A 26,599-nucleotide genomic window follows, 5' to 3' on the forward strand; every position below is an offset into this window, starting at 1 on the left:
GCCCGTCTCAAATGAGCTACGGCCCAGAGGATGCAGCCGCTCTTCTGGATCTTATTTGTATATCCTTTTTTCTTTGCCTGGTATAGTTTCAACTTTCTCACTGATGGGAGTTTTCAGAGGCGATTGCAGATGCAGTGACTTGCAGTGCAGGGCCCAATAATTATAGCCAGTCTGCTTCTCCATCGATAGTTTTGGATCAACTAAGATGGAACACATCGAGGAAAGGTTAACTGAGGAGGTTCGGAGATACAAACATTTGTATGACTTGTCTTCGGCGAAATTTCGGCGAAGGTTTCAGCGAAAGTTTCAGTCACCTTTGCTTTGAAAGTGAAGCAGGAAGTAGAAACAAAAATTAACCAGACTGGCAAAAAAGACACAGCGTTGTCTAGCGTTAGGGTGGCGTTTTTACAGAGCGAGCCAGACTTATGAGCGCATAAGTGTAAATTAGCCATAAGTACATTACAACAGCCTGCATTCCTCTAAAAATGCTTTCCATGGGATTTTTGGTCCAGACTGCAGGGATTTGCTCTGAGCCTGTCCCAAAGGCATTAAGGTTGGTGCTCCAGTTCGTCCTAAAGCAATTTAGGAATGGGTTCTGTGCAGGCTGCTGAAATTCTTCTGCAGCAAACTGACAACACAATTTCTTTATTGGCCTGTCTATGTGTGTGTTTGAAAAAGGCTTTCTAATAGCTGTTCAAGTTTGAGGCTTGATATTGTCTAAAAAGTCATTATATGCTCCAAAAATCCATAGATGTATATGCAGCCATGGTTTCCCACATATAGATAGGGCTCCCTTACACAAATAAATCCCGTTGATCACGGGTGTGGTCAACCAGCAGCACAGATATCAGATATTAAAATCACACTGATTTCCCTGACAGTGTAGCTGACGTGCGCTGAATAGACGGACGCCTTCCCCTTAAAGACCTCTGAAGGAAAATGAACTCTGACTTCCACTTTGCTGCTCAGCGAAAGCAGTCAGAGGAACGTCATCTCTCATCTGCACGTCTCCGGATTCACACTGAAATTAAGAGCAAGAGAGTGATCTGAAAGGGAATTTCCTGTGCTTGATAACCTGTGGAGGCGGACTGAAAGAAACGTGACAGTTGTGCCCAATTTGCCATGATTCATTTAAAATCCCTGGCTTTTTGGATTTCAGATTTGTGCAGGTTTCTCAGTCGCCTTTTTTTTTTCTTAAGCCATGTCGTGAGTATCATTCTGAGTAGGGAGATTATGTCATTTAAAAGAAAACATTGGGATTTGGGAGGCTCTGAAATCTGATGAGCTCACCCTATTTTTTACACTTATTTCAAACTGAATTTTTTAATAACCTATTATAAAGGTTTGAGCATTTGAGCTCCATCTCCTCTTTTAAAAGTGTAGGCTACATGTTATCTGTGTCTGGCCTTGCCCATTTGTGTTTGCTATGATTGGTGTAGTTATAATCAGTTTGTGAAGGGGCACCCACAGCAGTCTGTACCTTGAAAACTCATTATTTCTTGATATCTTTCATCCCAGATGAACCTAAAAGCTAAATTCAAGTACCGTTTACATCAGCCTTCCGAGTAAGCCTATCAGACTGGTGTTGTTTCCAGGGTGTTGAATGATTGTTTCAGTCCTCGTCCTGTGGACATAACACAACTTCTGTAAAAGGTTTAGAAAACCTCAAACATTCACACAAGTTTCCCTGAAATATGACAAATTATTTGACATGTTCTCAGACTTATGGACCCCAATTATGCAGTACCACACTTATAGTGTCACAAGAAGGCCGCCCAGTATAGCTTCAAAAAGCAATACAGTTTTGTAACGCTCACCTTCGTAACAACAGAAATCTGATCTGTAGGCGTTTAGCAATTTGCTTTTGTACATTTTTCTTTTTCTCGTTGCTGTTACATTGACATGAATACAGTTTATTCAAATGAGACTGCTATGCATAAACAGACAGCCGTCTATTATCCTCTCAAAGGTGCGCGGTAATCCGTTGATGTCTGAACTAAGAGCAGATTCAATAACTGTCTCAATTTTTTTTTCTTCTTTTTTGCTCTGGTGAAAAATCGTGTAATAATGTTCGGATGCTTGTTTTGACCTCCTGCGGCAGTGCACAGATACTCATGCGTCATGCTAATGCATTTAAATATTTGCTACAACTACTGTAAAAGGATACAACAATGTCCTGTGTATATGAAGGCAGGATTTTAACACCCGGTATCGTGTTATGCATGAATTCCTCCGACTTTATGCATACTTTGGAGCTGCTCTTGGGTGTTTCTCATTAATTCTGGTTTCACAGGTGAAAAGCATTATCATCTACAGGCGGTCTCCCACCTTGTAACTCAACAATGAGTGCCCTGGCAAACATCCAGCAACTGGAAAATGTGATGCACCCACACAGCGTTAGTTTGTCTTTGTGTCTCTTTCTTGGTCTGGCAGTAATGTATGACTTCTCCCAGTAGTTCTGCTTGTCTTTTGTCGTCTGCCGCCTCCCTCATGTCACTCTCTCCGGCTGGCTGTCCAGCCTCTGTCAGATATTTTGTTCACGTCGACCCGTCTAGCTCAGTCTGTTCGGGGACACAGCAGTGGCATGTGGAGCCTAAGCCACTTTCAGTTAGGCTGTCTGACGGCTCCACCGACACTGCTAATGCGCCTTGTCAGTTTGTGTTGAAAATCTGCATTTGTTCAAACGTTTCTCATTGGCTTCATTTGCATGTGCCCTTTTTTTTTTTTTTTTTATTTATTTTTTTTACATGGACTATGTAACTGCAGCATCCATGGTTCGATTACATATGAAGCTGAAAAATGATACACCAATCAGGCATAACATTATGACCACCTGCCTAATATTGTGTAGGTCTCCCTTGTTCCTCCAAAACAGGTGTCTGGAAACAGGATGTTGTTAGTGGGGGCCTTTGGGTCCTATGGGTTGAGGGGAGGGACCTCTGTGGATCATCCCACAGATACTTGATCAGTTTGGGATCTAGTGAATTTGGAGGCCAGGTCAACACCTTGTGCTATTTTTCATGTTTTTTTTTTTTTGTTGTTGTTGTTGTTCCTAAACCGTTTTTGGGTGTGTGCCTGTGTGCATGCGTGTATGGGAGTATACAGAAGGAGGTCAAAATAAGTACTGATGAACTTGGACGAGAATTGCAGTTGCCAATGGGAAGAATGACTGTCTGAATGTCTTTTTGCATTAATTGGCTATTTCATTTTTATTCACTGACTTTGGCTGCTGACACTTATAGTGGAGCATTACACTACATGTGGTTCTTGATTTTAAAAAAAAAAAAAAAAAAGAAGAAATGAGCCAGCTGCTGGGCTCAGCTGTGATCACAGAGATAAAGCATTTCCTACACCTCTGCATTAATTTGACGTGTAGATGTGAAGACTGCTCTCTATGTGTTGATTGTCAGGCCTTTGGCACTTATACTAAGGCTACACAGTTGGAAAAATAATCAAATAAAGTATCCTTCTTTTCTTAAAGGGGAACTACCAGTTTTTACAACCTGGACCTTATTTCTGGCATAAAATATGATTGTTTACTCACCCATATAACTTTGGTGTCATTTGGAATCATTCAGACGATGCTTAGATCCGCGTATATCCATGAAGTGGGAGTGACTGGGGCACCGAAACGCAGCCTCTAAATAACACATTATCTGCCGCGAAACAGGGAATAGCACTAGCGCATCATAACAAAATATTGGTGAAATGAACGAGTTTCGCGGCAGATAATGCGTTATTTAGAGGCTGCGTTTCGGTGCCCCAGTCACTCCCACTATATGGATATACGCAAAGTTATATGGGTGAGTAAACGATCATATTTTATGCCAGAAATAAGGTCCAGGTTGTAAACAACAGTAGTTCCCCTTTAATATTATCTATTTTTCTTAAAATGATTTACAAACTATTGCATCTTCACTCTTCCCACGTAAATGTCATCATGATTACGATTTGGGAAGTAGGGAAGATGCACGCTGCAAACATCGAGGGAACCACAACACGGTGACAGTTTGATGCTAAATAAAGTTTTAAAGTTTCCCTCTTTAAATTTCAGACACCGTGGCATGGAATTGGAAAAGAAGGCAGAGTGAGGCCTCATGCCCAATGCTTGGGCCAGCTCCAGTTTTCTCTTGATACCGAATAGGCCTGTCACAAAGATAACCTTAAATCACCTCATGGCAATCAGTTCGAGGCCTCTGTGATAATTATGACAGCTGACAGCTGCGATAGCCGTGACAGTCAACTTGAAGATACTATTATTCCCAGCTGAACCTTCTCAGCGTCTGAACCCTTCTTTCATCTGGATGTCAGACAGAAGGGCAGCATCACCTTCATCTACACAGACAGCAGTCAGGTTTGGCTGCAGGCCACGGCTTGGCTTCACCCTCCGTCATCCTCGTTCAGCAAGTTTAGTTTAGTTTAGTTTGAGTCCTCAGATTTGATCTTTTCTCTCAGAATTTAGAATTTTTTTGTTGCTGCTACTGTCCATTATATCAAAACAAAGAGCTGAAAGGTGCTAAAATGCCGCTTGCAGTTTTAAGAAAGCAAAATTCAAAATCTTTGAGTATGCCGACTGTGTTATCAGAATGTCCTTTTTCTAAACTGATAAATAAATGAATAGTCCAAATAATTTGAGGACCATTTAAACCTTGCAGCTTCAACTCTTTAATTAAAATCTACATTAACACTAGGAGACCCTGGAAGTGTAATTAATTAATTCAGAATTCCTGCTAAGCATGGGGAGTTTTGTTTGTTGTGATCGCCGCAGAGAGAATGAGGATACTGTAACAAATTTGTGTTGAATGGCCCGCGGTGTCTCATCTATCATTCTCGCCGCGTCTATCTGTGATAAAACATGTGAATTATTCTGACCTGCACCAGCTGTCGAATGCGCAGTATCTCTCACTGTGCCACTGTGAAGCGCAGTTTGCTTCTCGTGCTTCCCTTAATCACGTCTTACCTCTCCCTGGGGACTGTGAGACAGAATCCATGTTTTGGACATGGTTAGCTGTACATCTTACCACACAGTTCCGCTGAGATTGAATTATCGCTGAAGTGGCTGTGCTGTGCTCGTTCTGACAGCTGAAACTGGCAAAAAAAAAAAAAAAAAAAAAAAAAAAGGGCTGGATGTACTGTGAGTTGACAAGTCGTGGATGATTTTAAGAAATTACTACCATGTATTACCCTAATGGTGCTTACCTGCAGTGTGATGAATATTTGTCTGGCAGCATTAGTAACTATATTATAATGTCTCTTCAGTGGGCACTGGATTCAAAATTGATATTCATTTGAAACATCTGATATCAAATCAATATAAATGAGCTTAAATACTGTCGTTGCCTTGTAAAACCGGTGTGAAAAAGACTGATCCCAAAATGAGATCAGTCCACGTGTGAGAGAGATCCAAAACGTGACAGGAGTCTCCCCTCTGAGAGCGACGGCAAACCGTTGAAAGAAAGCTGATGCGTGGCTGCGCGCATTTAAAAAAACATGACGGCTGTGAAAAGCTGGACAAAAGCAAACATTTTTAATAATGCACCAGGTCAGAGTTCCATTCTTTAGAAACTTTTGCACAGATTGCAGCAGTTGTTTTAGTGATAACTGAAATTTCTCTTAATGAAACAATATTTGCGTCTATTTTTCTCAATGCATGCATTTTTCTTCCTTGTCAAAACCTATTGCATACATTACCCACAATGCATCTAGCCTTAAGGGAGAGATGAGCTGTGTGCTAGTCCTGGAAAGTTTAGTTCGAATGGATTTTGGAAATCAGAAGCAATACCCAGCCCTAGTCGGCACATTGATTTGTACATTTCTAACTGCATATGTAACTTCAATACAAGTCCTGCAGAATTAAAACCAGTTGCACAACTGCCTTCTGCCTTCAACAAAGGTAATGATTCACGGATCGAGAAGCGGTAGGAGACTTTCCAATTAAAAAATTTTGAAACAACTCTCAACTACAGTTCGACTTCACTTGAGAGTAGACCATATAAGACAGTTGATCCTCTGTCCAGACCCGAAGAGGGAAGAATATTCTGTGGAAGAGCGGTTACTTCAGAGACTGAGCAAACATTCACACCGCAGTTCGAACTGAAAGACCTCTGGTGGCTCAGCGGCTCTTGTTTTGCCATGCTTATGAATAAATTACTCTCACAAAACAATTCGTACAATGTTTGCGCTGACGGGTGTGTTGTACAAGATTGTGTTTGTCAACTGAGAGCTTTGTCTCAATTTACCGGCGTACAATCCTGTCCTCATCTGGAGCCACAAATTCTAGCTATTCCGGGGATTGAAAAAAGAAAAAAGAAAAAAAATAAAATCAAGAAGACAAAATGAGTTTCCTTCAGAGTTGCTGTGGGCCCACTCTTGGGGAATAGGACGAGGAGCTCCGAGTCCACATCCTGCTCGTTTGTACTGAATGGATCTGACTGATGTGGTTTGGGCATCCCGTCATGCCTCTTGGACATCTCCCTGAGGTACACCAGGCACTAATAGAAGACCCTGGGGCGGAAACACAGTGGGATTGTGTGAAACCATTTTGTCTGGGAATGCTTGAGGATCTCCGTGGGGATTATGGAGGTTGTGAGTTAAATAAAGGACATCTGGACTGAATCTGGGTTGAAGACATGCTCTGAAGAAAAAAACATAGATTAATGAAAGGAATGAATGAATTAATAATGTAAAATCTGAATTATTTTAGTTATCCATGGTCTATCATTTTAGAGAGAGTAAAATGGAGATGAACAAATGGACGGGGTAAAACAAAATGAGAGTTTGCATTGATCATCTTTGTCTGACAAGACGTTTAAGAGTTAACACTGCATTCATATAGCATTTTTGGGCATCCGACTGGCTGTTTTAAAATAAATATATATTGAAAATCAATGCGCCAGAACCAGAGATAGTGTTTTTTTTATGCATGCCTTTTTCTTCCCTGTCAAAACAATGCAACTTAGCCTTGAGCGTTTAGCCTTAAGCATAGATGAGCTGTGCGCTCCGTAGTTCTGGAAATCTCACTTCACTCAAACTGAACACAGCCTAATTTGTGTCACTTTCAAACTTGCAGACCACAGACCCAACCAACCAACACAGACTTGAAGCTATTTATTTCATGCTTCTCCTTTTTTTTGCATGTGCAGTTGTGCACCCAAAAATCGGCAAACACACTTTGATGTATGAAAGAGGCCGAAAAGCAAACTTAACACGTTAACGTAGTATTTGGATTAGTCCAAATGGCCCTCGCTAAGGTGACATGACATCAAGAGGAGAAAAGGGACATTATTTTGAACGTACCTTATCAGATATTTTATAATCTTACCTCGTCACATTACAGTGAGTACCTAAACTGGCGACTGTGCCGGCGGCTTTGCCTAAAGGTACAGCAGATTGGGCTGATGACTTCAGACCATCTGTGGCCCCTTGACTGCCAGAGTCGTCCTCCATCGCCAGCTTCGTTTTAGCACAAAACGTTGACAGTCATCCGCCTGTGACCTTCTGTGACCAAGAAGATAATAACAGTATACCAGTGTATTATTGGTAAGACACTTGCGTAGATATCTGACACTACCACAGCCTGAGACGCCGCTGATCGCTATTTCCTTTGAGAGTCTGCAAACTCCCTGAAAGGCTTTATTAAAAGGAGTGATTTATCTAATCTGGGGCGGTGATGTGTGAAGCCATGAGAGATGATTAAGCCTCTCTAGTGTCAGGGAGATGGTCCCTGTCACATACTGCTCCTCGTCAGAATTTAAGACCCGGCTACAGTGGCATGTCATCCTCTAAACTCTGCACTGTTCACTCGTTTTGTTTTATTCCTCTCTTTGTTCCTTAATCCCCAGCTGATGTGACGGAAACGCAGATCCATGAAATTAACTGCTGGAACGATTCACCTCGCAGCGGGTGAAAGTGTCAGTTCGGGTAAATGTTCACGAAACTTTGTTTGGTCGGAGGTGCTGACAACAAAATCTTTTTCACTCATAAAGAGAACAGGTTGGTCAACCGGTTGTTAGTATTTGTTCACCTGGATTGATTTATTTTTTTTTTTTTTTGGACAAATGGCAAACTACCTGAACTGATTTCCTTTAAAGCGCAGGTGTCAAATATGCAGTGGGAAGTCTGAAATTTCAGACCTCCCACTTGAAATCGGAGGTCGGGCAAATCGATCTGCCCCGACTTCGCTAGTACGACCTGCTGAGATGCAACAGCCTGAGGTCACAGAATAATGGTGGCGCCCATGGAGATGCACACCAAGAATGTTAAACATAATTTACTAGACTATAAAATGCATTTATCTGTTTTGGTTTTTTTTTGGTCAAACTAGATATTATCATATTACACAGCATGACTTTTGGGTGAGCATATGTCTCTGCATAAAGTTAATAGATGAAGTGTAGCCTAATGTTAAAAAAACAACAAGAACAAGTCTGACAAAAAGAGTTTGAGCGTCTAGCTTTCAGCACAGAAGAGAGAAGTATATTACCTATTGCTGGTGGGAAAACTTTGGGACACCTCAATTTCGATAAAACAAAACAAATATTGTCTTATCGCGGTCGGCCGTGTTTGTTGTTTATGCTCAACTTCGTTTGCCTGGAACGGTTTGAGGTCACATCTAGTACACTCCAAGTGGGATAAATCCGACATCCTAGCTTTCTGGAATGCAGCATGAGACCCAGGACTAAACAGCAGACAGCAATGTGTGCAAATTGCACTTATTTTTCCTGAGAAATTGCATTTTCTAAAACATTCTCCTAATTTACTTGTTCTTCTTTGCACTAAAACAAATGGAAAAAAGCTGGAGTCTGGCCTGCTTGAGGTCAAATTGGCACGTGGCCCCCAAACTAAAATGAATTCAAAAGGTCTCTTCATCATGTTTTTCTGGGCTGTTTTTGGATTACAGGGTCTGAGCTGCATCATGATGACGCATTATGCATTACTCTCAAGACCGCTCGTTGTAACTTTAGCAAGAGTCTGTGCTTTTTCTGCTGTGGCTCCTCGGGCGTGAGTGTGCACTACCGCTTTGAGAAAGGAAAACTAGAGGAGCTGCTTCACCAGCTGCCAAGACTGACTGTAGCTCAGATTATGACTGCAGTCTTGGGATGACACAGCCGTCACTGCTGATTATGGCTGTAGCCACGGCTGAGCTTTGGTACTTATAATTCAGGCTGTGACACATTCATTTTTAATGGGTGTACCGCAGCACTTGTGTGTGTGTGTGGTGTGAAGTTTTTGTGGTGGTATTAAAGCTACTGTATTCCTGAGCTCATTTGGTAACTTAACAGGCTTAGATGCACTGCATGTTCAAACAGTTGTACCGCTGGAGTTACTTCACCACAGACCGAACCACAGCAGCAGCCGAAGTCCAGACTCTAACAGACAGGCAGTGCAGCTGCAGCTGTGCCCCGAGCCTGGAGATTATACTGTCAGAGATGGGCCTTTTGAAATGAGTAATGAGCACTAAATGCGTCACAGGAAGTCTCTTTTTGGTAGCATCGGCTGTTCTTCACTTAACTGGCAGTGCGTTACCTTGACTGAACCAACACGACAGCTTCTCATATGTCTAAAAGTCAAGCTGAAACAAGGGTAGCTGGACTTGTAGAGTTTCTTGAAGGGATTTCATCCAAGTTGCTTCTTCAGTTCTAAAAGACTGGCGAGGAGTTGGGGTTTAAATAGGAACATATGTGGGTGTTGCTCACATGACTTCATCAACAGCTAGCTACTTACCTGTAATTGGTGGAAACTGCTCTGATCCTGTTTTCCTTCAAAGACGATGACCTGGCTGACTGAGAACCTTCACGGACAAGCTGTTGATACGAGTCAGAAAGAATGCCAAGGAAACACTAATATGATCCAGAAAAACAAGATCCTGTTCTTCAACGCACACATTTTACCGATCCAAAACACATCTTGCAGGTGTTCTTTTTTTATTCACATAATAGCCTCTGTATGAATCTAAACGCCTGTTGGTTTATCTACGCAATACATTGTCACAGTGCTGAAAACAGAGCTGTAGCTCATTAAAGGGTAATCTGTTGTAAATGCAGCTTTCACAGGCCACCAATGATGATGCAGAGGAACGCAAGCAGGTGGTAGGGCATCTTCTCTGCAATACATCCAGTATCCCATCAATGCAAAATGTCTCTTTGCCTTAGCATGTGTGCGCATAATGAGGGCAGAATGCTGATCACAGCACGAAGACAGCGGGGTCTTTGTGTATAAATAATACAGCTCAGTGATATTTCCATTTTCTCCCTGATTGACTTTGAATTGGAAAAACATCCTCGGAGCACTGGTGAGGTGTGACATCACACTGAAAGGCAGAGAGCACAGTGAGACGATGTATCAAAGAGATCCATCCATTTTCTAAACTGCTTATATTGCTTAGAGTCGCGGGAGGCTGAAGTCAATGCCAGCGTGCACTGGGTGAGACGTGGGGCTGCCCGTATTCACACATATGGGCGATGCAAAAATGCAGAAGTGTGGCACCTAAATGTTTGAGAATATATTTAAGTGTACATGAAAGGCGGGCTGCGGGTGGTTTTGGCTGAGCTATGGTACATGGCATCTGAAAGATCTATTTTGTATGAGCAAACGGTAACATCCAAGCCCAGCTTAGATGGTGATAGCATAAGTTTTCAAATATAAACAGAGCAGACAGTTGATTCCCAGAAAGCAGGAACAGAAAAGTTTCTGAGCAAATCAGCACAATCTTACAACGTAGGGTGTTACTCGTATTGTGCAGGTTTGGGTCACACTCACATCAGAAAATTAAAGATCTTTTAGTCCGTCAAAACCACCGATCACAGTTCTCTGTCAATCTTAAGATATCCTTCAGATACAAGTGAGGAGAACAGATTGGGATAGCAGATGAAAACAGAGCAAGAGGATAAAAGAAAACTTGTTTTGCACTAATCTACTATGTTGAACTGATAAATAATTTGTCCTTTGTGCTCAGGACCCAGATCTAATTGTCCTTAATTGCGACAGATTGGGTGAAGCATTTGGTGAGAGAGTGAGTCAGTTCGCTTTGGTCTCATCTGTGATATCTCCTGCATAGATTGCCTCGCAAGAATATGTCTATATCGTCATGTTTGATCAGTCTTTATGGCTTTGATGAGCTTGGCTTTCGCTCCGGTGCCACCACAAGGTTTATATTTGTGTTTTTGAGTGAAACGTCTCAACCGTTGCCTGACTTAGGAGATGTCACCTTTTGCTGCAGTTGTAAGTAAGCTGTAAAAACTTTGCGCGCACATTAGGTCAATGTCTCGTCCAGTGCTTTAATGACCAAGCACCGGCGAAATGAATTACATTTGAATGAGCCGAGACTTATGCTAATGGCCTTTTTTTTTAGTAGCCATTAACCTTTGCATCTTCATTAAGAGCAAGTTGGCCCTCTGCATTTATCGTTATTTGCTGCTTAAATACATTCTCAGAGAGCTGCAATAGTGGCTGTGTGACTGTTGCTCTTTTCTCACCTTCGTCTTCCTCAGACAGCTGACCTGTGCAAAACACCCGAATTTATAACTTGACTGCATTTAAAAAGTCTTAAGGGCGCAACATAACATCTAAGTTTTAGGAGTCACAGACTTTAAAAACCCCATTTGTCTCAAGGCCACGTCGCACCAAGCTCACGGTGAGCAGTTGGCCAGTCTCAGTATGATGGTGAGCGTTAATGAGTGCGGTTTTTGCAGTGTGTTCTGCACCCCTGGCACCAAGCCGGACCCCAGTGCATGCCAGTGCATGAGAAGAGAACTGGGAGAGACAGAAGTGATCAGAATGCCAACCTTCAAAGGGCCAACATTCTCATCTAGAGAGAATAAGCACCAGACCAACGAGCATTATTCAGGAGAGGCCAGCTCTGTATGACAATAGCTTTTCCTGACTTCCTAGCCCACCAGCTAATAGTAGCTCTACCTGTTTTCCCACCTGCTTTTACAAGTTACAGAACATATATGCCAGCTGGTCATTGGTTGTAGTCTTTGCAGTGTGTTCAAGTGCAAGTTTTTGGTCCAGATACAGATGAGCAGTATTGTACGGATAAAAAACAGTTTGTAGCATTTTCTCATTGACATTTCTATTAATATAAATCTGTAATGTAAATTACAAACAAAATCAAATTTTCAAATGTTTCTTGTGCGATATATCCCATCGGGATTTGAACTGGCCTACATTTAGAGCATCACACTTCTAAATTTGACTCTTTTTTTTGTGCATAATGCAGTGGTATAATTATCCCTGAAACTTTTATCTGCTGATCAAAAGGATGTGAGTGTCTCCTCCCGTGAGATTTTGCACTGCCTGAAAACATTTATCACAGTGAATCTGATGATAATATAAATGAACTGAATCAATAATCATAGAATAAACTTTTAACTGTAAAATTATATTATACACTGCCTGGTCAAAAAAAGAAAGTCGCCACCAAAAATAAAAGGCCGCACACTCTAATATTTCATTGAACCGCCTTTAGCTTTATTTACAGCACGCATTCGCTGTGGCATTGTTTCTATAAGCTTCTGCAGTGTCACAAGATTTATTTCCATCCAGTGTTTCATTCATTTTTCACCAAGATCTTGTATTGATGATGGGAGAGTCTGCCCACTGCACAAAGCCTTCTCCAGCACATCCCAAAGAGTCTCAATGGGGTTAAGGTCTGGACTCTGTGGTGGCCAATCCATGTGTGAAAATGATGTCTCATGCTCCCTGAACCACTCTTTCACAATTTGAGGCCGATGAATCCTGGCATTGTCATCTTTAATAGTTTTTAGTAGTTTCTGCAATCTCCGTGGTCTACTATTTTATGCCATTTTTATATTTTATTTTTATTTATTCATTTCAAAACTCCTTTATCTGTCAATCCAGCAGGTTCAGGGTCAATTGAGTTGAGAGGAACTGCAGAGATTTGGGTAATTCTGTGTGGGTTCATCACTAAAAAGCAGCCCTTTTAACAGTATCCATCAATTTTTGTACATCCAATATGTGTATCTGCCCACACGGGATGAGGTGACACAAACTTTCTGCCAGATCTCCTGCATGGAATATTCCTGGGCAATTTCTCCAAATGCGCCACCGTTTCCGCTTTACTGGTTTCCATCTTTGCTTTTTAGATGTAGCTCAGCGTGCTACCTGTTCTTTGTTACAAATATTAGCTGCAGCAAATGGATTCCCATAAATATGAAACGGCCTGTACGCCAAGCTGAGCCGTATTTTTCATTGGCGAATTGGCAGCCTCATTGTTTTTAGTTGCTGGTAACGTATGCACCTCTCACTTCCTGGCTGGTAATGATCTTGAACTTTTCAGCAAAACTGCATCATTAAACTGTGAGATATTTATCAAGCGGAGCGCATCTCAGTGTAGAGGAAAGAACTTTCTGGTGGGAGGCCGCTTTTTAAATTATTGTCGGCAAACCGTCTTTGTCCGGTTTTTGGGGGGGTTATCGGGATTCGAGACCCCCAGATGTCAGCCAAACCAGCACTGAGGAAATGAGCAGGTCAGAGATTAAAAGGATGGAGGGAATGAAAAACAGTGTTAAAGGTGAAGAGATCATTAATGCGTGAGTGTGTCCCGGATTAGAAAGGATTGATCTACGAAGATGTTGGCTTTGGCTGTCTCTATTACTCTTGCTGCCGATGGAGTTTGGACGTTTCACCTTCAGTTTCCTATTAGACACCCAGCAGACTAATCACTCTCTCTCCTGTTTTTATATCTTCTGCTCTATTTTGTAGCTGGCTCTTTTTTTTTCCTTTCTCCTTACAGCTCAGCACGGCAGTTTGTGATTCCAGTCAGCGTTTATCTCAGTATGCTGTGTTTGCTTTAGCATCCAGCACACAAAATGTATTTCAGGTACTGGTTAGGTACAGGCTGCTATAAGCCTGTGCTGTCTGTTCAGTGAACTTTTGCCAAGACGTTTCCTGTTTTACAAGAGAACTTTGCTCATAAAAAGCTCTTTTTTAAGATATCTGTTTGTGTTAAGACAAACATTAATTCATTTAGTCCATTATGTTTTATGTCAGACCAACAACCAACAATGTTTTACATGATTTAGAACTAACAGTTTCCAGCACTTAGAACCTTTCAGTGTGACTAGATTTCATTGTTACTTGTGAGTTATCCTCTTCCCGCTTTGGATTCAAATTATGTTCCCACACTGAAGGGATTTGGCGGAAATAAATTAAGCGTGACCAACTGAAGCAATAAATTCCTCAGTGCATGTTATATTGACTAGAGGAGGCTGCATTTTCTGAGTTGCCCTGCTCTCACAGCCAGCTGAACATTTCAACCCCCGGATGTGCCATCCAAAAAGTAAAGCCTTCTAAAATAACTTCACTGTTTGCCAGTACCCTCTCAACCTTTTGTTGCCTTTTCCAATTTTTCTCTGGAACCCTGAAGAAGGTATCCACCACACCTCAAGTGAGGACTAAAACATTTGTGCAGTCTAAAGCATACACACAGACTCCCATGGGTTTGGGTTGGTTCAACAATAACAACCCAGTCTGAAATTCATGGCAGCGGAATTATTCCGTTTCGGCAGGCATCAGAAAGCAATTCGAGCAAATGTGCTAGTCTCTGTTTGCGCTCAGCCGCACGGTTTGTGGACGGACTCCGCTGGCTGTATTTTCTTGCAAGGCTAATGCAGCTGCAGCCTCAAGCTGTCTCAGCTGGACTGCTTCCTGCTCTCCGCTGCAAAAAATACAGTTTATCCAAGTCGGCCACTACACTACAAAAGATGCCATTTTCACTGATGAACAAATAGTTTGCAATATATTTTAAGCAGCGTCTTGAGTGCCTCCATTGGATTCCCAGTGGTGGAGACCAGAAATCCAAGCAGAAACAGCTTATCCGTTCAGAGAACTAATAATGTCACTGATTAGTGGAAGAACAGAGCCTGAGCGATAGGGGCAGAAAGAAAAATTCAAGAACTATTCTTGTTTTTCAAACTATATTCCTAATTTGGATGAGCATAGATGATGTTGATAATGGGCAATGCACTCTTTTAATGAGAATAACAGTGATTTTGAACATGAGAAAGAATGCGTTTATACTGAATTACACAATACGCCAGTGACCCGGTGAACTACGCTTGCCATTTACGTGCATGTCGCCAGGCCGTTCTCCCTCAAACCAGGTAGTTTTCTCAGCGTGCCAGCTAGGAAATGTGATAATACCTTCCCCGGAGAAAAGAACATGCCCTTTGCCTTGAGTCGCCCAAACTCCCCCGAGCACTATCAGACAAAAAGACTTGTTGTTCTGTAATTATGCAAAGCTCTGCACTCAAGCAGAAAACTCTGACACTGTCCAGGACTGCGCTGCACTCTCTCTACACGAATCCTCCCTCCTGGTGATGACTGAAATGTCAGCCTTGTATCAGGAGGAGTCATATCGCATGTCCTGCACACATAGTTGCACACAGCCAGACACCTTTTCTCTCTCCCCCTCCCCCATCATGAATATGGATATTTTCCACATTTTCCACAAATGGGGAGGATTTGTATCCTGCTCTCAGCCCCAGGCAGGTTCAGCGCTGACTTGTCGGTGTGCATGTCATTTTCTTATTTTTCATATTGTTGCTTTCGTGCTTCATTTCCTACTCTCACCCATTTCTTGTTTTTTTTTTTGTTTTGTTTTTTGCCATCTGCAGTCATGACAGTCACAGAGTTGAACTGTCTCTGTATAATTTATTTCTTTCTCCAAGTTCTGCTCTTCCTGTTATGCAGCATGGGTGATTTACGTCGTCATTAACTTCTGGCTTACAAAGTCTGAGCCGTGCCAGCTATGTGCTAAATGAATGCTGTGATTTTGAGACTGAATGAAAATATTATCGTCAAAAACATAATTCCAAGGTAGGACTAGAAGAAAAGTGCTTTCCAAAATTCTGGCTTTGATATATTGTAATCTATTCAAACTCACGGCATGTAAAACCCCCATGGTAAGCGTTTGTTACCATGGGGGTTTGGTGAGTTCATTTTGGAAGTGCTTTGGTTCTTTCTACAGTGAGCAAGTGGTGGCTAGAAAAATCCATTTGAAATATTTCTAAATGGGAATTACAACTGTTCATAGCGTCTTTATGTTTGAGATGCATATCCATAGATTGTGTGGTTGGCAAGGTGCTTGGGCCTTTAGTTGAACGGTGTTTGCATATTTTTTTTGTCAAAAAAAAGGAAAAAGGTCTCCTTCATTCAACCTGGAAGCTGTTGGAAGACTAAATACTCTGTCTATTCACATTTAGAACAAGGTAACAGAAACTGTAGATGAGTCATGTAAGTAGGACTTGTTACCTAAACTTTTCAAAAAAAAAAAAAAGTATTGTTAAGGCTTTGAGAACGTATGGACTTTTTTAAATTTATTTATTTATTTTTATCCAGTTCCTTTTTAATTATATGGCACTAAATCACAATAGCAGTAATTGTAATAGTTGCTTTACAGGCCTTATATTTTCTTAGATCCATGGCAGTGTGACAGCGTCCTCTTTAATTAGTCCTTGTCTTCACATTTCTTCAGTAACAGGACTGTTTGAATGTAGGATTAAAATAGGCAATGTGAAGTTACCTGTAATTATAAGGTTTCAGAAGTCCCTCTGACTGGTATCCCTCTGCATGAAACACCCAGAAGGTGTTATGGTTTCTTCAGATTCACCTTTTGCGCAGAAAGTCACATCGTCATCGTCTGAGTTTGCAAGATAAACTTTTGCTCAGGAGGAACGGATCGAACTTGATTTCATGTGAGGAAAAGTAACCTAACAGAACTTTCCAAACGCACACGCGCACTGTTCTGACTTCCATTTTTACTAGTCATTACATGTATTCTTGAATGTCATTTATTTAGAAGGTATGACAGGTGGGTGGAAAACTCTCAGAGGCTAATTAGTTGAAAATGTGCTTTTTTGACAAAACTGAATGTGCATGTTGATTGATTATGTATTCACTGACACCATAGAAATGTGTGCTTGTGTGTGTGTGCTGAAACTGTCCAGAAAGTCCTGGCTGACCAAGATAAAGAGTGTGCTCTCTGCAAATGCTAATGGAAATATTGAAAGTACAAGCTGAACTGTATTCGAAATGAAGTGGGTTGTTTTGGATTCCTCTCAACCAAGACGGAACTTTTTCAGCATGAAGAATGTGCTAACATTAACACTCGAGAAGTTTTTAAATGACGACTGAATTTTTTTTCCATTCATAGTTTATCTCAGCACAGTAAACCTTGAAGCAGGTTAACATAAAGTGAACATAGCACCTTGCAGCTGCATGCAGTGGCTGGTGACGGATACTCATCTGTTAAACGCATCTGCATTATTTGCATTTCCCAGATATAGATTCCACATATTTGAAGTAGACTACATTGAGAAAATGTAAAATACAAAACCAAGACTGACTTAAATGTGAGGATGTGAAGTCTCATTTTGATGGCCAGACCTTATTCTGTGCCTCTGCTGAGATGGCCGACATAATCTGTGACGGCTCTGGCACCCCATGACGCGTCATCCCATCACAATATAGAGGGTCAGTCTTCTGTCGCTGAATCTCTGTCCAGCACTGTTGGGGATTGCTGGATATTAAGAAGGATTCAGCCCACAGAAGAGGCCGTGGTATTTACAGAGTGAGCACAGAGTGAGCTCAGAGGGCAGTGATGGAAAAGGCTCAAGTCTGAATCATATAGCAACAGAGGAGAGGGAAACGGTATTGTAGGGTGACACCAGCCACTGCCTTAAAGAGGGAACTATTGTTTGTGTGCACATGCAGACAGAAGTAAGAATTTCTTTTGGAAATATAACTAGAAACTGTGACACCTGGAAAGTAAGAGTGTGGAAGCAGACAGGTAGAGACACTAATCTTTGACGCCGATCAACCATGTGCAACTCTACAAGCCCTCATTATGAAAGTTTATGTGACTAAACTGGTGCTGAAGCTTCTCATTTTCAGGACTCCGACACAAACATTCAGCATAAAGTTTACAATGGGGATTAATTCAACATGAAGTTAATGCAAAGACTTGAGTCGTGCGTTCCTGCCTGCCAGGGTGAATGCATTAGGTTGGGCCGTGTTGCGGCGTCTGAAAACGTTGCAAAAGGCTTGTCTCAATGCATTATTAAAAAAGAGAAGAATCAAGGAAAGGTTTTGGAGTAAAAGGAGAGAACTTGCGTTTGCGGAGTTGAAGATCTGCCCGGTCGATTGATGTTGCACAAACATTGCACACACTGGCAGCGCTTGGAAACCAATTAGCTAAACTAGCATCTTTAGATTTGGAACATTTCTGGCCAAATAAACACACTGCAAAAATAAACTACACTTTAAATTTTCATGAGAAGCACAAGGCTAAATTTTGGGTTGTGTTCACAGTAATACGACTGAAAAATACATGGGTGTTATTAATGACCCCCATATAATATTTATATTGTGTACTGACGGCACAAATTGGAAATGAACTAATGAGGAGAGGGAAGAATTAAGAAATAAATACATCAAATACTATGAATGTTTTTGCAGTATTTTAATGCTAATATTGGCTGTGTGGTGTGTGGGCTGTGCTATAAGGCTTGTGGGTAGTGCAAGACCATACGAACATAGCCTTAGTGACAACTGCTTTCACAAATCGGTATCTACTTTCTTACTATTTTATTTTAGACCATGTAAAAGAAGTTTGACACTGATGTAACTTTGTAAAATAGCAGTGGTTTTATAACTGTGGTTTACTCCAATATGACTAATTTAACTCTGATTATGTGATTAGTTTCATGATATTTTTGCACAAAAAAAAAACTTTACTGGGACATTGACATTCAAGTAATACACTTATAAAATAATACATTTTCCAATTCTGATGCAACCATTCAGTTAACTGCAGTGTTGGATGAAAACAAAAGATAATTAGCAATAGTTATCTGCTGCTACACTAAACCACTATTTTCACCCTATAATACTTTACTGTGGAGAAATATAATGCTGGATGCTGTATGTCTACCACATGCTGAGTGTCAAGCCAAGAGCAGGAAAGGCACTTTTTAAATCCGTGTGTGGGAGGTCCTGCATGTTCTGCCTTCAGTGGTTTCTCCTGCAGAGAACCTGATAATGCAGCCAAAGGCCAGTAAATGTCAAATCCTGTGGTCTAACCCCCCACCCACACCCCCTCCTCTTTCTTCACAGATCCTCCTCCCCTGCGACGGCCTCTGAAGATTTCACGCTTACTGAAGTCATGCACCGATCATGCCACGTCCAGCCAGTGCTGCACAGTGGGAGTGTAAAACTTAATGTGAGTATATATGCTTATTCACACATATTCATGACGCACAATGGGACAAAGCACCATGCAGCATCAGCTGTGATTGGTGCCCTTGGTAGTAGCTGTTTCTGCTTTCTGTATTTACGGCTGCGGCTGCATCTCCGCAATTTCCCAATTGATTGTTTTGGATGAATAAAGATGGAACACACTGAGGAAAGGTTAACTGAGGAGGTTTGGGGATCGTCGTCAAAAATTTCGTTGAAATTTTTTAGTCGCCCAAGTTGAAAGTGAAGCAGGAAGTAGCAACAAAAATGAACCAGACTGGCAAAAAAGGCACAGATCGAGCCAGACTGACAAGCACACAGGTATAAATGGCTTGCCTATGCACGTAGCCTACGCCATCTATGTCCCGCAGAGGCATAAACCACGCTTAAGGTGTCTAGTCCTGTAGTGCTTTAAATGAGCATTTAGCCTACCGCATGTCTGTTGTTAGATGTCCCTGTTCAAATCCAACGACATACAGTATATCGACATAACGCCAAGTTTCCTCTATCAAGGTTCTAAGTGTTTTCTTGTTAACCTTTTTGCAACGCCACATATGCTACATCATGGTTTTGGCCCCATCGGTGCCATGACTTGGTTCTGGGGAAGCTGTTGTTGTCTTGGACTGGGTTTTGTGGGGCTCAGTTACTTTTTTGATTGAACTTTTCCTTATTTTCTAAGTAGTGGATTAATCCTTGGGTAAATTTACACAAAACAATAAACAAACCTTCCACTATTAAACTTATTTTCTCATAATACATATTTTCTTTAAGTGAAGTTTACAATTGGGGACACCATTTCAAACTTTAACCATTACCTGATGATATTATTCATCATAGAAGTTCAGATTTATTCAGTGTTTTTTTACTATATTCTGCCACTAGTTAGCAAATGGCTTGTGCTGATTGTAACTGGAAGTGCAGCTTTTTTATTGATCTGCTAAAGGCTGCTTACACCCACTTAGAGCATAGAGTTTTGTTTTATAGGTCCATATGCACAACACCAAGTTGCTTACAACTCGTAAATATGCTTACTATCCACTTATACGTTAGTGGATAGTATCCTCTCGATAGAGTTCATTGATTTGTTATCTAAAACACTGAATACCAAACCAATAAGCAGACAAACTCACTGTAACAGTCTGATGATATACTGATGTTATTGCCGCATTGTTTTTAGGTTGGGAACCCAGCGGATCCTCTATGTTGCAATGCTTTTTCATTTGCATTATCCTGCTGTGGTGGGCAGTTTCATTTTTACAAATGGTGCAATATTGCTTCTCTATTCATGGAACTTCTATACCTTTCACGATCGATTTTGGACTTTTTCGGTCATTTTCAGCATGTCTGGCAGCAGGAGCCCCCATAATCGACATATTTACTTAATAAATGTGATCAATTACACCAAGGCATCATTGCTGTCCTAGCAGAAGTCTCTCAGTAACTACTGGATATATTATCATGAAATTTGGTACAAACATTCCTCATCCAGTGTCATTAGGATGAATCCTAGTTAGTTTAGAACCAACAGCTCACAATCTTCACCTATCCAACTTTTTAGCATCCACCTTCTTCACTGTTCACTGATTTGTAAAATATCAATATATAAAAGTTAGGATGTCCTATCCCACTTTTTGTAACAATGGCTGACATGTATGACAGCAGACAGAGAATTCAACCCGACGGCTGCGGAGGGCTTGTTCTCACTAGGTCAGCCTCTGAGGGGCCCTGCAAGCACTTGTCACACTGCCTCCTGCTGGGGAGTAGATTGTATCTGAACCAGGCCACAGCATTTGGCACTGGGCTGGAGGGAGGCAGCCTCAGATTGTGATGGGTGTGTATGGTTAGCTGCCAGAGAAGTAAAGGTGCAGATGAGTTGCTGAGCAGTGTGGGGCGGACTGAGGAGTTGAAATGTCAACCTGCACGTCTCATTAGGAACAGAACAGAGCTGAGAAACGGGAAGAATAACATGACACAAAGGTGCTTCCTCTGCAGTTTGTGACTGACTACAGTTGTGGGAAACAGCAGAGGTCTCGGGTATATTAGAAGAGTCTCTTTCAAATGGAGCAACTTATTTGTCGATGTAGAACTGCCTGCTATACAGTAAACACACTCCAAGTGTATCATGAACTTTTTCCTCTTTTCTTCCTTATGCAGTTTTTTTAAGAGGAACTCCACCATATCCGAGACACATTTTTAATTCAAACATTTCTTGCTTATTCCATATAATTAAAATTATCTCAACGAAATGAATGCCGGCCTTTTCTATAATGGAAAGCAGACATTCTTCCTCAGGCTTCCTTTGCATGAGATCCAAAATTCACGACTGCTTGGTGTCTGGAAGCAAGTGCATTGCAACCCCCATCTATCCAAGGTTAATTGACTCTTAGAATCCATTTCCAGTACTCGTATTTCTCTGTTGCCTGAGCCATATCAATATCGCTTCATTATTCCAGCAAACAAAACAGTCGCTCCAAACATAACAAACCACATAATAATTTCTGAACCCTCGCTGCTGGTAAGAACTCCGTCTAGACCACTGTGTGCGCTGAGGTGCCATCAGTTTCTAGGGGTGTTCTCCATCTGCTCGTTCAGATAACGCATTCAATTTCATTTGTGTTGCAAGTTCACTCGCACTCCGAGTCGGGATCTGCAAAAAGCGAAGAAGGGTGCTGGAAACAAAACCCCAAAGGGAGTTTTACCAGTCTGCCTTGGCCAACTACCCGCATCAAATACACCTGCTGAACACCAGTGAAGTTCAAGCACTGTGGTAAATATTCCGGAGAGTACACTAATCTTTTGGCAAACAAAAACTGTCAGAGGATAACGAAAAGCAAGAGAAATCATCCAGGCCTCGAAGCAGTTACGCCATGGGAACATTTCTAAGCTGCCATAACATTGTTCTGGAAGTGGTCCATGTGTAGTTCCCACTGCGGCCCACTGGCTCGCCTCTTATGAAAATGCGTCTTTTAATTAAAGTAGTTGGGGGAACAGATTGGACTCAAGGGCCGGTTCTGGTGCTGATCAGTGACGGCCCAGAAGCAGTGCCGAAGCACAGTTGAGGCCAGAGCGTCGTTTTCAGCCCACTTTTGCTCTTGCAGTCTCCCGGTTATTTATCAGCCACACTTTCAGGTACAGCCATCAATCTTTTTGTACACGCGTGTGTTTCAGGATGATGATGGTCGAGTTTGGTGCACAGACGGCGTGGTTCCATTTCTACGGCCCATTGTCCTCCATCAGGCGCAATGGGATGTTATCAGCCTCAGCCAGGCTCAGCCTCCTACAATGCTTCATTACCTGTGTGTGTGTGTGCGTGTCTGTCTGTGTGCATTTTCATCCCGCAAACAATGCTTCATTATATGTCTCTCCCAGGGCTCCCTTAACATTTCTTCCCGTCTCATTACCCAGTGAGAGTTGTGTTATCTGTTCCAGTCATATTTACCGAGCAGACCTTTGCCTTCTAAGAAAGCGCATAGACACACACACACAAAAAAGCTGTCACGTTTGTTAGTGGCACTGTTCTCGTAACAAATAATTACATGGTGTCCAATCAATACGTGTGTGTGCGCAAGACTGTTTAAACAAACAGTACTGTCCAAAAGATTTGGCATTAAATAAAAGAAAAAAAAAAAGAAAAAAAAAAGAAACTAAAAAAATGTAGCATCAGTTGCAGAACTGCCTGTTCTTCCTGTAGTTAAAGGTAGTTATTTATGATACAGCCGTATGTTTTTGGGTTGTTGTTATGTTGCAGGATAAATCTGGGACTGATCTTTGGTAGTATTATCTACAAACTATTTTATTTGAAGAAATCTGGATCATTGGAAAATTTGAAAAGTTATTTGTATATTCGTTTAATGTTTTACCTTTCCTTGTCTTGTGCACTCTCCTTAACCATATGTTGCTGTAGCAATTTCCCCACTGTGGAAAGGATAATCGTATCGTATCGTATCGTATCAGAACTTTGAGTAGTCAGGAACATCAATTTTTACCAAATGACGGAACTGTTTTAAAATGCTATGCAAATAAATAGTATATTAGTAGTATAGTATATATAATAGTGGTGTATAGTAAAATCTTACAAGAATTATCAAAAGTAGCCTGGACATCAGACAAACTCACAAAAACACAAAATGAGTAAAAATGTGGGCAGGTAGTCACTCATTTTGGAACTTATTATGCTGTTAGGTAAATCAAATTGTTAGGGTGGTCTTTACGTGGCGATGGACCGAAGAGAATCTGTTTACAACACCGTGGCTCTGATTGGTTGTATGACCATCCAATTGTGTGCAGAACTATTTTCTTCTTCTTCTTCTTTTTTTTTTTTTTTTGTGCTGTGTGTGTTGAAACATGCCACATAATGAAATCCAAATGCAGCGTGACCAGACTCATATTCTGATAAGAACTGAGTCTGGCTGCTAGCCAGGCTTAACAAGGAGTGCAGCAGATACTCATTTATTTTATTTTTGCAGCGGTGGCTAAAGAGGCAAAGTCAGGGAGTGTAAAGGCCAGAATGAAAATAAACAGAAAGTAAAATGCAATTTCACCCAAATCACACATACACTAAATACTTTATTACTTACTTTGTGCCTAGTGGCACTGGGCGGTGCCGATAGTATCTGTCTCTTTGCTTCTACCTAACACAATAGAGGCAAGTTGAATTTTGCTGAGGCATTTTTATGGGTGACCTCCAAATCTGAGCATATCCAGGACATTTTTACCAGTCAGACACACGAATCTTGAGTTTGTCCACATATAATTTTGCACAAATGGAATTGCATTCACCCTGTATAATCAGAAAGAGGACTTTTTTGGTTAATTAATTCACCAAACCTTTAAAGCTAAAGTGTGAAGCTTTAGCTTTAGCCTCTTCTGGCAGTGGTGGTAAATACAAGAACACCGCTGACAAGTATGCATGATGTGCTGTATGCAACTAGTCTCAAATGTAAACCTCTTTGCATTCAACAGCAGTTTTTCTGCCTTTCCCACACTGAACTCCAGGTTAGCCTCTTCAGGAAATGAAGACTTCAGCCATCAGGTGGTTCACACTGGATTCCATCACGGCCGGCTTCCTCCACACTCAAACATTCAAAGTATGTCGGCGTGAGCTCAGATAGAATATGATGAGGGCTTGAGGCTGCAACCCGTCACATCTAATAAGAAGCATTCACGCCATCATAGGAAGAGTATTGATCATCCACATCTGGCCCAGTTTCTCGCCTCTGCCCAGATTATGGATTTCATACCGCAGTCGAAGCAGAATGAATAACAAAAAAAACACAGAGAAATAGTGGGACACGGGGAGTTGGGGGAATGCATAATTAGATGAAATTATTCAGCATTATGCAACCTTTTTTTGTTATTTTATGGAGCTGTGTGTCATACTGGTGTAACATAAGCTTAATGCTTAAATGAGAAACAGCATTCATTTAGGTCTGCATTTGCATAATGCTGAATATTTTAACTTCCACTTTCTGCTCAAATATGAACTTAAGTCAGCAACTAGAAATTTAAATACTTCTACTGTTATATGAAGCATTTATGGGCGACGTCTTGTTTTCAAACCAATCTCCCATATGTGATAAAGTAAGAAATAAAACAGATTCAAAATACTTTTTTTTACTGTTAGAACCTGAGTTTCTCATCTTGTCCTCTGAGCGCATAAGGGGGCTTTGAGCTGCTGAACAGTTCATTGTGAATGCATGTTTTTTTTTAATAAAGGCCAGTTGCCTGCTCAACTTATTATCTGCATTCTCTTTACACTGTGATAAACAACCACATTAGAGATGCGCACATCTGCTGACACCTCCTGATGTACAAGGTCTTTTCAGGTGATTGATTTATGTCTAGTGTTGCTCTAAATGGGCGTAGCACTTGTTGACGGCCGTGCTTCCGGGCCGTGTGCCCTCTCCAGTTAAAATCTGTTTGCCTAATTGATAAATGTTATCACTTAATAAGTTGTGACAGAAAATTAATGCCGCTGGTCAGAGCTGGTATGTGAAGGTCACAACGGAGGCTGACGGTTGATGGTTTAATTGTTTTTTACTCGGCTCTCGAGTTGTTTCTAGTGACACAAAGAGTCCTAAAACCACGCCGATGGTCAGTTTTGGCACGCTTAGTTTATTATCTAAATCCAGAAGAGGGTTTGGCTTCCTTCAGATTTACTTTGCTAAAGAGAAAAGCACACCTTGGATACGTCTACAGTGTAATATACAGTACATCGTCAAGGTTATGTTGTGATGAGGTGTTGCTATTCTGACAATTTTACTGATTTCCCACATCATTCAGAGTGCATTTTTGCAACACCCTGAGAAGAGCCATGAACTAGTATTCACATAAGTTTTAACACAGGAAAGAGTGGAGAGAATAGAGGCTATGGTGTGGAAAGCTGCAGACAGTGTCTATATTTACATATATAATATATTCAGTTTTTTTCCGTTATTCCAAGCTTTTTATGGCTAATGAAATTGAGCCTTTCACTAATATTTTCATTTGCGTTCACATTTTAAATTTTTTTTTTTTTTTGCATGCACGCATGCATGCTGTTTTTTGTTTTGGGCATGCAGCCCAGCCTTGCAAACTAGTTAGTTTGAGCACAATACACGACACTGACTGTAAACAGGTAGCTGAATGTGTCCAAATAATTCTCCTAAAACTGTATGTATTAATGCTTCATAAAAAGGCTTGATTAGGAACAGCAATCCAACCCATATCAAATTCAGCATACTGTCATATTTGGAATAACAGTGGAATATTAGATTTGTCCAGTGGACAGAAACAAATAAAGTCTCAATTAAATGCTTATCACACAGTTTTTGGTAACATTTTACCAATCCCTAGTCTAGCTGAATTGGCCACACGATGCTTGAATCAACATCTGTCTGTCCCCAGTTGTACATAAATCTAATAATGGAGCTTTGCAAATTTAATAATCAACATATGCAGAGCACTTCACAACTTAGTGCCAGGCTACATTTTAGACACCTTTAAAGGTGACCAGGCTTTCAAAATCGCATTCTATGCACCACATCATAAACCATCACCTCACATTTAGAGGCTTGTAGGCCCATGTCCATTCTCTGATGAGTCACAACTGTTTTGGAGGAACAAGGGAGACCTACACAATGGGCAGGTGTTTTTAATGTTGTGGCTTTGGCTGGTGTGTGTATATATATATATATATATATATTTATATATAGATATATATATATATATATATATAGCACAATAAAGTTATTTGAATTAGCCATTGGTCAGATGATATCTGGCCGTGACACTGTGACATTGTCTTTTACCATTTCCTGCCATGAATGACATGGAAAACAAATTGAGGCTTGACGTACTCAAA

At 41.1% G+C, this 26,599-nt stretch overlaps 1 long non-coding RNA gene across 1 annotated transcript in view; it reads left to right on the forward strand.

Moving 5' to 3' along the window:
• Window positions 1-26,599, forward strand: part of LOC311486182 — a 52,300-nt gene that overhangs the window by 15,372 nt on the left and 10,329 nt on the right. The window contains exon 2 of the long non-coding RNA XR_014698990.1: window positions 19,138-19,243. This is a non-coding gene — a long non-coding RNA (uncharacterized lncRNA). The remainder of the gene's footprint in view (window positions 1-19,137; window positions 19,244-26,599) is intronic.

Source organism: Chelon labrosus (assembly GCF_963514085.1).
Source record: "Chelon labrosus genome assembly, chromosome: 3".
Lineage (NCBI taxonomy): Eukaryota > Metazoa > Chordata > Actinopteri > Mugiliformes > Mugilidae > Chelon > Chelon labrosus.